This window comes from Octopus bimaculoides, chromosome 18 (genome assembly GCF_001194135.2).
Source record: "Octopus bimaculoides isolate UCB-OBI-ISO-001 chromosome 18, ASM119413v2, whole genome shotgun sequence".
Classification (NCBI taxonomy): Eukaryota; Metazoa; Mollusca; class Cephalopoda; order Octopoda; family Octopodidae; genus Octopus; species Octopus bimaculoides.
The window spans coordinates 53,380,733-53,393,036 of record NC_068998.1 but is presented as its reverse complement, the minus strand read 5'-3'; positions in this window follow the sequence as shown (position 1 = coordinate 53,393,036).

Sequence of the window (12,304 nt, the reverse complement as noted above, 5' to 3'; positions counted from 1 at the left end):
CACACACACACACACACACACACACACACACACACACACACACGAATAGAGGTGTTGTTTTTAATGATTGTGATGTGTAATTATCTATCGTGCATTACATTTACTTATATGTACTAAAATCTTCTATACAAGAACGCTAAAATTTGAAAATGTGTATCTTTGTTATGTTACTTTTTTCTAGTTCTGCCAAGTAGATTTGTAAGTCTAATACATATTTTGTTTATTATCATTTTATATCTTCTTTGTTATCTATGTTGATCGACGATGTATTTGTATCTCCTTATCTTTAATGTTTTACTGTGTTTATAATGTATTGAAAGAATTTATTTATCATTATTTCTGATACTACACATTGAGTTTATTTCTTTTTTCCCCCTTTTTAATAGTACTCTAACCTTTCCACCTACATTTAAGAAGTTCGCTGCGTGTTTTCTCGAGTGTTGCTTAGTTGAGAGGCTTTTATGACACTTTTCTCAAGATATTTTATTTCTTTATTAAGCTATAAATTATCTCTAATTGTGAAACAAGACTGGCAATCATATTCGGGAAAGATAAATGCAGTTATTTCCACTTAATTATTTTGTAGGAAGAATTTTAGACTCAGCCGTTGTTTTTTATATGCAGTAATAAAGGAAATAACTTTACACGCACACACAAAGATAACTCATACACATTTATGGATATATATATATATATATATATATATATATATATATATATATATATATATATTTACAGAGAGAGAGAGAGAGAGAGAGAGAGAGAGAGATACATACATACATACATAGAAATGTCTCTGGTAGTATATATATACATTGTTTATTACCGATACCTGTCGAGCTATCTATCACTTAATATAAAATTCTTCTTCTTATTATTATTATTCAGCAAAAGTAACAGAGTGGCACATGAGCCTGAGTTTCGTGATAAGTGCTAACGTACGAAATTCTCAGTCTTTGTGTAATACTCTTACTTCTGGAAGATAATAATAATAATAATAATAATAATAATAATAATAATAATAATAATAATAATAATATATATATATATATATATGTACTTGTGAATATATATATATATATATATATGTGTATGGTTAATTATACGTCTATATCTTTTTGTGTGGGTGTGTATGCATTTGTGTGCGTGTTGGTATGTGTGTGTGTGTGTGTGCGTGAGCGTGTGCGCAGTGAATGTATGATTATATACATATATTTAAGCAAATGGATGTATATATATATATATATATACTTAAGTACTTACATTTAGCAAATAACCATGCATGTATATACGCAAACCTGTGTTTATATGCGCCTTTGTGTGAATATGTGTGCGTGCCACATAATTTCGTGACATAAAAGATTCGTGCCACAAGTACTTCGTGTCGTTTAGATAAAAAGAATTTTCAATTTAAGCACAATGAGAAGGGGTGAAAACGTCTGCAGATTAAAACGTATAAAGAGAAACGACGATTACCTAAGAGTTATACAATGATACTCAAATAACCGTAATTATTTTTGCGAGGAGAAAATGCCTGAAAAAGACAGCGAACATAATTAATTTTTTGTGACTAATATGTAATATTTGAATCTCTTACGACTTTCTGAAAATTTCGGATTTGAGGATATATTTCCGTGAAGTGTACGGTTTTCAAATAATATTTACGAAGTGGACAATCAACTTTGTGTGTTGATAGTCATAGACAACTTTCTTCTTCCATAGCAGAAGATAATACTGTACAGATTCATGTGAAAATTCGACTATGGCAACGTTGAGTTGCAGTATAATTCTATTAAGGTTCGTAATGTTGATCTTCAATATTATTTCAAGAGTTTTCTTACCGGTGAAGAGAAATGGAATTTAAGGTTATGGTACATCGCATAAAGAGCAGTCACTGGATTTATGAGTTAAAGGATCCCCTCCTCACTTTAAATCAATAATATCAAAATCAATTCATTCTATGTGGAGTGGTTGTTTTTTTTTTCATTCCCGAATGTGTGATTATAATTAAAAATCTCAATGCATTAAAATCTGCGATTGATCAACGCTGTATGACTGCATTTAAGACTACAATGCACAACATTAAACGGAAACGCCGAGGAAAATTATCAAGTGCAAATTCCTTTTCACCACATCAACGCAGCAGCTCATAGCACCAGGGTTTTTGCAGTGAATCCATTCATCAAAATCACGTCACAATTCTTCCGTAGCAGTGCTATCATCTTCACCTTGCTCTCTTCAATTATCACCATTTTTTCTCAGTTGAGCTGAAATTTAAAATGTTACCGTCGTTAAAGCAACGCAAAATCTTGTAATAAACTTTCGAAACCACCTGAAAACTTATCATCTTCAAAACCAGAAATATATTTGTTGCTGTTGTTCTTGTTGGTGCTATTAAGTGAGAGAGCATGTTTTTGAGTTTCGTTTATGAAGTCGCATAAAAAAAGTACAATAGCGGTTTCAAAATTTGGCCAAGGTAAGTGGATTAAATCGATCCCATTAGGATGAAAGACAAATCGACTTCGGCGTAATTTGAATACAAAACGTAAAAGATGTCGCTAAGCATTTTGCCCTGTCTGCTAACGATTCCGCCCTCAGTCGGCCTTTGTTCTAAATTTTAATATTCAAGCATAATTAAGTGTTTTAGATCTGAAGAATCAAAAGACCGCCAGATGAACGACTGGCCTTTTGTCTTGTAGTTATTTAGCTTCTGAATGAATTCAAATTTAGGCGATGAGAATAATGTTTGCCTTCAATTCGTGGTCCATAAGATGCAGAAACTGTTAAGAAATCTGCTCGGTATAATCGGCTTACACCACCCCTATGGTTGTGGGCCTAGGGCCCATAATGGAGACAATTATTAATCTGTAATCGATCAAATACTGGTATCTAATAAGAAAACTCAATTTGTTATATATTTTCCCAAAATATCTGCGGAAAATTTAGAAAACAATATTTATTCTATATAATTTTTTTAAATAGATTTAACATGAATGAATATTAAATAACAATATTTGTTAAAATATGATTGTTATTTGATACTTTCATCTAATTTAGCCTCTTAATTCATAGCATGCCAATGATAATGTTGATGGCAATAACAACATTTTTTTTTCCAATATGGAGAGAATTCATTTAATATAAATATATTAAATTTCTGGTTGTAAAATTAAATTGAAAAAGTGTTATTATTATTATTATTATTATTATTATTATTATTATTATTATCCCATTGTTGATGTTGTGGATATTGTTCGTGCTATATTATTCTGCACACCATTTTGAAAAGAAAAAAAAACACTTCTAAGTTCTACAGTAATTATTAGAAATTATTATTCTGTAGAATTATACTGATTTTTACGTTGGAAAGAAGACTATATTATTCATGACTTATAAATTTCTTTCTCTTCAATACCATGAATTAATTTAGAATCACAGGTAATAAAATAACACCAGGAATTTGGTGGCAAAAGTCCATTTGTTTCATTTCCTCTTTCACCATTTACTTGTTTGAAGTAAACAATTAAATAAAAGTTAAAAGCAGTAAATAAAAACAAATAAATAAGATGTTTCATTATTAACTAAAACCATTTATTTTTCTGAATTCAAACTTTCAAAGAATAAAAGAGCCATAATGATGCGGCACATATCCAATAGTTTATCGGATCTTTGGAGCAATTATAAAATTAATTACTTTCTAACGTCTTCTGAACGAATACTTGTCTATTCTGCTGCTTTTTATTTGCGTGTAACAAGAACACGTATATTCCATTGAACTATTCAGAAGTGCATGTGGAGAAGACCATGCGTTTCTTTACAACCAAAGAAACGCAAATATAACATTAAATATTTCCACGTTTGTAAGTGACGAAACAATTTGTCGTGAAACCGTATTTTCTTAGTATTAAATAAAACTTCATGAAACACTCCTTGTACTTTTCTCTCGTATCATAAATTGTATGTTTTGTAGAATAATACATTCAGGAGCTGTTTTTTTTAAAAGAATGCTACCGTATTACTTGAATACATATATGGTGACTTAAAAATATATATGTAGCTCTATATTGCTGTGCTTTTATATATATTTCAACAAATGAATTTTAGGTATTAGGGAATATATTTAGCACATGTCTACAGTTATTACAGCTAACCTAAATTGCCGTAAGGTAGAATCACGCGGAGAATCACGAAGTTTGAAGAGAAAAAAATTTAAACAGCACAACCATATCTCTCCTTAGAATTTGCAATTGGCAGCTGAACACTATAACAGAATGTAAATTTTCTGCTAGAAGGTATAAACGCAGGTGCATACCATTTTACCTGAGAGCTGTAAATCTTATTTTTATAGATGCTAGTTAGCCTTGTTTTTAAAACCAAAGAAAAGCAAAATATAAGATGCTCAGTATTAAATAACTAAGGAAAGCCAAATAAAATTCCATTGAATAATCGTATTCTCAAAAGGAAAATGTCATAAAAATCAATACAAAAGATTTTTCGTGTAATTATTTAATGAAATGTGAAAAAACACAAATGAAAACTTTTATGCATGCAATTACTGTATTTGTAAGAATTATTTTACTCTAATGATTATAATAAATCAAATAATAAAAAGTAATCTTGTAATTTTCATCTTTGTTTTGTGGATAGCAATGCCCGACCTTGTGCTGGATAAGGAACAGTTGATTGTGTAATCATAAATGCAGTTATAACACCAGAACACACACACACACACACACACACACACACACACACACACACATATATATATATATATATATGTGTGTGTGTGTGTGTGTGTGTGTGTGTGTGTGCACAGGGGTATATTCACGTATGTGCGACTGAGTGTGTGCTTGGAAAATAACGTTTATGTCTATATGTATACCTATATATACCTATGGATAGATAGATAGAAAGACAGAAAGAAAGACAGATAGACAGATAGATAGATAGAGAGAGAGTGTGAGAGGAAGGGAGAGATTGATATTGATATAAATATAGATTCCATCTGTCACGAATACCCGTATTCCAGTTGATCCGACAAATGGAATATCCTGGTGCTGCCCACCCACCTGCTGACGACGATGATGATGACGGTGCTCCCGCTGCTAATGCTGCTGCTGCTGCTGCTGATGATGTTGATGATAATGAGGGTGATGATACTGTTGATGATGATGATGATAATGATGATGATGATTATGCTTACAGTGTTGGCGACGAAGGGTGTTAGTTGAGGTCGATGATTGCTTTGTTGTTTTATTCTTGTGATTTAACCCTTGGCCAGACTTGACGAAGCAAGCTTACGTATACACACGCTTCGTAAGTTACAGGCCGATGGTTTTGTATGGCCCAATCTACATAATAAAATGTCAGTGTGTCTAAATATGCCATAAAAGAAGCATATATGATATTTAAAGTCGCCATTAAACTACGAATCATTACCGAGTCCTGACATCTTTTCACAGATGCCTTTGCTTTACATTGAATAAATTTGAAAATATGCTGTAAGCTGCAATCATATAAACATTAACTTATATAAATATACAATAATTGCTTCTAAATAATCAAATATTACAGTCTTTCGAATTGATACTGCTTGTATGGTTCAAGTTAATGAAAATTATTTAAAAGATAACTTCATCGATTAATATATAGTGCAAGCTATAAAACATGATGTAATTTGATGCCGTTGGTTACTTTAAATGAAAGATAAGTTATATTAATGAATACCATATTATCCGAGATGTCTTGCAATTTTAAAACAAATTAAAGTCCACCAATTAAATTGAGAATTAAATAAATATTTTATGTATTGGAGAGAAAATAATTACAAACTAAGAGGTAACATAAATAAAAATGATGTATAAAGAGATTCATATATTGGAGAATGTATTAGGAGAGTAGAAATAGGATGTAGTAATTGATATTGGAAAATAGAAAGTATTGAAAAGAATCAGTGAAAATAAAGGAGCTACACGACTTGGAGATTATTAATATTATTTTTGAGAATAAGGTGTTAATCATTTTCCTAATTGATTTTCAGATAATACCAACTGGGGAGGTAAATTGATAATATTTATTCAATATCTTAATTGAAAATAAAACACGAGTTATCAGCAAACGTTAGAGGAGAATTCTTATCAAATACCGGGTTCTGTTCTAAAAGAGATTATGAAATATCTCCCACTCTAAAGTGGTATTTAGAGAATTGTTAATGTACGTGTATATGTATATATTTATCTCTGTAGATGTTGTTAATGTATCTCTCACTACATCATTCTCTTATGTACATCATTGAAAGATAAAAGCATGCAAAGTCCTGATGTCTTTTAGGTCTCTATCTTTCATTGTTTGAACAAAACAATAAACGAAAGATAGGATCAGCATTTCAAGATATTTTCGACGTAGAGAATTTGTATTGCAACACGTTTTTGTAAAACAAAAAAAATTCTTCAGGTTTCGAATGATATGAATCGAATGTTTTCATGTTAGCTGGGTGAGCTAAAACGCTTTTGTCCTTTATCATTGTAAAATCATTTATAGAAGCGAGCAGTGTCGATTAGGTTTACAATAAAGATTGACGTATTTCAAATGTAGCTTATTGTATTTTATGCATTTTCCCCCCCATTTTCTCATACGGCAGCTAGTAAGTGGCTTCATGGCTCCCACTAGTTCATAACAGGAAACCACTTAATTTTTTTATTTGTTACAAAATAACAAAAAGGAAACTTCTAATGTCAAGTTGTCCTACGTTCTGTGAAGAGGATCAACAGAAGGTTTCTAAAAAAATATCTATTTGTAAAATAGCAGAGAAAAAAGAGTGCAACAATCAGGTGTCTGATAAGGGTTTGTAGGGAGATGAATCTCTCATTATTACTTTATGAGTAAGAACGAAATCGTGTGAGCCGTAGAAGAATGAGCATGGAGACTCTTTATGGGACAGTGATAAGGGCACCATGAAAAGGTGCAGCAAGTGGATACTGAAGACTGTTAATACAAAACCAACAATTTTAAAACTTCTCCTTTGGAAGCAATCAAAGAGAGAAAGAATAAGATGAACAATAGTACAAAAAGGTGATATGACGTGTCGTTACTTTAATCAATTACGTTATGAATATAGGGAATCTCAAAACGAAGTAAATTTCAAAGAGAATTAACATTAATATTCGAAGGAATTGTTTTCGTATATTAAGTTTTCCATTCCAGCACGATAATTGTGGATTAGGATATGATATTTCCTGGGTGTTTTAACTTTGTCGCTTAATAAACCATTTGCTGAACAATTAGTCATTTGTTTATGTCCGAGAAACAAAACGCAGCAGTTATAATTCGAATTCCTCTCATAAAGTAGTGATCAACACACCACCAATTTAACGTCCGCTTAACACTAATTATATGCTTTAATGACAAAAATGAGTGGCAGGAGAACATAACGAGAGGGCTTTATGAGGAAAATATATCAACAGCTACATAGAGATCAATGAGAAATGTAAACGTCGCTGAAGAACAACGGATCGTCCACTACGGGAATCAGACCTTTCCGTCTTCAATAGTGAGGTGAAATACACATTGAATACAAGAAGTTTACCGTAATCCAGATTTGATGGCCCATTCCCCAATCAGTAGAGAAGTAAGATCTGAACTGGCTTCGTTGGTGACACTAATTCAGCTTCTACTTTGTCATTGCGTCACATTAGCAATATTTCAATCATGCAATCTATACGTTAGCAATAACGCATCTCTGTAATATATTAAGCTGTATTGCATCGTATTATATTGAGCGATGCTGTATTGTACTGTACTATTGTATTGTACAGAAATACAGACAGAAACTGAAAAAGACTAAATTAATAAGTTCAAGCAATTCAGACCACACTGCCAATAGCATATCTCAGAAATACCGACATATAATCAGAATTCTAATTGATAGTCTCAGCTTTATGCTGTAATCACCATGCATGCGTTATATAGAGTGAAAATAATGTCACAACAATAGATTCAAATGTAAAACTTAATGGCTTCAGTTCCAAAATTTATTTTTCAGCGAACATTACAATAAATAGAATTTGTGACGAATGGAGTTAAAAGTATGAAAGATACGAAATTGTTTGCTACTAAATTTTAAAATCAACTTGTGTGAAACTCTACTCTCTAATATTACACAATCGAAAGTTTTATTCTTTCCCTTTAGAAATTCTTTTGTACTTAGTGAAGCGCACAGCGTGTGTGGACCTCGTTACAGTTATTGATGAACATCGAGTTCGAATTCAACACTTGATATTCGATATCTGTTAACCGTAAATGACACATATGTAAACGTATATAAACATAATAAACATACCGCGGTGCCTTTCATCTCACCACGAAATAAGCATTGTCTTTTTCAAAGCAATACCTACTTCATTTTCCCCTACCTAAATGTATTACACTGGATCTATATTCATGTTACGACAGTTAGAACTGACATTCACTGCACTTAACATAATGCGCCCACCTCTTCTACAAGCAAGGCTTATTTCTAAACACCATACGCAGACATTGTCTACATTCAGACAAATCTATATATACAATTCATTCAACCATTCAGAGTAAACTTCACATACTTTGGCTAATCGAAGGTAAAAATTAATTATTAATGATGAGTAGATTGTGATTCAACTAGAGTTTTAGACTAATTAACAATTCTTCTGATAACAATTAGTTATGCAATGGAAGTTCAGCAAGAATGTTTATTAATCTAGAATGGACAAAATAGCTTCTGATTGGCATTATTCATTTAATAATTAAGCATGTGATCTATATGCGATTCAATAATATTGTGTGTTGTCTCCAACTATTTCAACTTTACATCCATGCTAGACGTCTATACGCGTTGACCTACGCATTTTAGCCACGAGCAAGATTCTACGTGATTGATTTTCATGTGATAAATTCCTGCTCATTTTCATTCAAATCGCATCACATCCTGTTGAAGAATATTGCAGTCCGGTGGAGACAGAATCCATCTATAATTGCAATGTGGTTATGCCTAGAATAACTTTGGTAACAGATACTCTCCACTTCATTGAAGGTAGGGTTAAATATCACCATCATCATCATCATCATGAGTAGCAGCAGCAGAAGGAACAACAACACGATTCAAACTATTTTATTGGAGACCAATTACTGCGTTAAGCATTTCTGAATATAACATATTTTTCAATACTTACTTTTTGTGATAAAATTAATAAAGTTATTTCATAAATGTCAGAACCTTTATTTAGCTTCTATAATTTTTATGTTTGTTCACAATGGCAGCTGTCAGGAGGACTGGCGATTCTTGATAAGCCGTTTCCATTATACAGCGTACAAGAGTTGGTTTTGTAAAGAGTGAATTAAGATTCAGAATTTAATGTTATTTAATCTAAAAATATTCAAATCTTATAAGTCAGATTTGATAGAGAATAAAATTTGAATATTACACATTATCAGGTTTATTATTTTTTCTGTAGCCTTTTTGTATATTACAAATAATTATATTTTCTAAGTTTCAGCTTTGTCAAAATATTCGATGCCATAATCTGCTTTCCTGACAGTTTCGAGGCTGGCTGTCGGCCGAGATAAAACAGACGTCATCTAAAAACTGGCGAGACGACGTAGATCGATCCTCTACTACCCCACAGACTTACATCAATATACATACATACACATACTCACGCATATACATTCATAAAATACATACATATATTCCATTCTATTCTATATATATATACATAAAATGCGTACAGACATGGCATACATTGTATGGTGAATATGATTATTATAGCAGGTGATGAAAAGAATTATCGACATTTTAAAGATATTATGACCCTGAATACGCTGAAAATGACTGCAATGACCGCGATTTGAACGTTAACAAAGATGACCTGGAGGTAGACAATTATTGCGATGATGATCATGAGGAGACGTGGCGGTGGAGGATCATATTTTCCAATGAAATACATAGGTTAACAAATATGCCCTCCATCGGTCATCGTTAGCTCGGCAATTCTGTGGCACCGAAGAATGTCCCCTCAACTCATAGTACATCTTCAGTGCAATATCTTCAGAGAAAATCATACAGTATTTTTTACAAGGTAATTCTGTAACTAAGATTTACAGAAGTATAAGCGAGATACTTCTAGTTAAGATGGAACTTGAACTATGAAGAGTTAATAAGTATACAGAGAAAAGTTACCCTGACAACTTCATTCTTTGATTCATATCCACATTAATTAAATTCTGAGCCTAATGTTCCTGAATGTATTCGTGATATATAAATCATAATGAATGTACTTATAATAAACCACAATTTTTTGAGTCAAAGACACGGAGTCTTTTATAATGTTCAACTCCCATTCAATGTATGCACGCTAATCTGGTTCTAACAATTATTCCGATGAACCAATTCTCCTCGTAACGTTATGTTCCTGGTGAATCGAAAATAATTTACTAAATATCAACAACAATGTTTTAAAGAATGTAGTTGTTTAAAATACTGATAGCTATTTCCGAGTCAAGGAAAAGATAGTGAATCGGAAATGAGAATTTAAAAGAAAACAAAATTTCTTTTATATTTTCGAGAATTTATTAGAATAAATGCATTGAACTAACGAAGAATGCATTTGAAGTTTTGCTTGGTTCATATAGATTATCAGATATGTCTGAGAGCTTGGGGCTGTTTTGTTGTTCAGGAGAGAATACACCCTTATTTTGTTATAGATTTGAAAATCTTATGATCTCACAAACCATGGATAGGTATGAAGAATCTATATATTTCTGCAACGGTACCAATTAAAATATACTTTGAACTTCATATCACCATTAATAAAACAAGAACTAGATAACAATTTCAAACATTATATAGACTAATATTCATCTAGAAACAGCAACATTACTTACATTGAATTCACATGTTTCTGAATAGTAAAATATTGGAGGAATGAAGTGATAAAGAAGTGAATGAGTATGAAGGTGGGGAAAAGGATGTACACGAACGATGATTGAATTTTGTGGCAGATATAATGATGTAGAAGAAGAAAGCTGTGGACTGTAAAAGAGTAGAACTAAGAAAGAGGGGGTTGACGTGCAAGGCAGAATTTAAGGGAAAATTGCTTTGTAATTAAAGCGATCCCTTTGGCACCACACGCTTCCGGGTAAAGTTCGGAATTATGAACACACAGAAACACAGAAACACACACACATACATATACGTATGCCTGGCACGCCCATACATTCATATTAGCATTCATGCATGTGTATATGATATGTCTGTATGTATATATGTTTATGGATTTGTATGGCAGCTAGTATTTGGATACAATGTTAGGTGGTGCTTCCCCAACATCAAAGTGCAACTTAACTATTCCATAACAGGAGATCGATAACTTAAATACAAGGCAGATATATTAAGGACGCCTGGTCAATATGTTCGATCAACTGAACACAATTAAAGGCAAAAGACCGAAATCGATGAAGGAATCGACTAAAAATCCCTTTAAAGGAGAGTCTCCAAGGAACACAGATAAAAGTATGGCATCATTTATAGAATATCAGAATAAAAGAATGACATTACAACAGATTTAGTATGCTCAACTGGCCGCTCCAAATTTATACTGACGTTATAATTTTCGTCTCTGTCTTTAAACTATGTACATTAACGGACTACACTGGAGAACTGGAATCAATCGAAGTAAACGGTTGAAATAGTCTCTGAGCACATACCAATAAAGCTAAACGTTACGTATTTATTTAAGCCATCACATAAGATCCAACGAAATTACATGGAAGGAAAAAATAAAGGCGATCGAGAAGAAAGTATTTTGAATAGGTCGCTACTTACATATTCATATGAGATTTTATGACTGTCCGTTCATCTTAATCTTTTTTTTTTTAGGTTTGGTTTTAGTTCTTGAAGTTAATAAAACTGCAACCATGCTGGGCCAACGCTTCAAAGAGCTCTGCCATACAAATTGAGTTGTTTGTTATTTGTTAAAAATAAATGCATATTTGTTACATTACTTATTCTACCGGCCCCGTGTGCCGTGCGGCTACTTTAGAGGCATAGGCTAATCGACATCTGTAAGACATTATCCCATTTTCTGTCACTATATGTCATTTCTTTTCATTACTGACATGACATAATATGTCACATGTGCTTGTATATTGTCATCATTGTCCTTTTTGTAAAAAAATAAAAATACAATGTCTGCAACTTAATGAACACCATCTAATCCTCTCCATTTTCTTATTGCTATATATATATATATATATATATATATATATATAT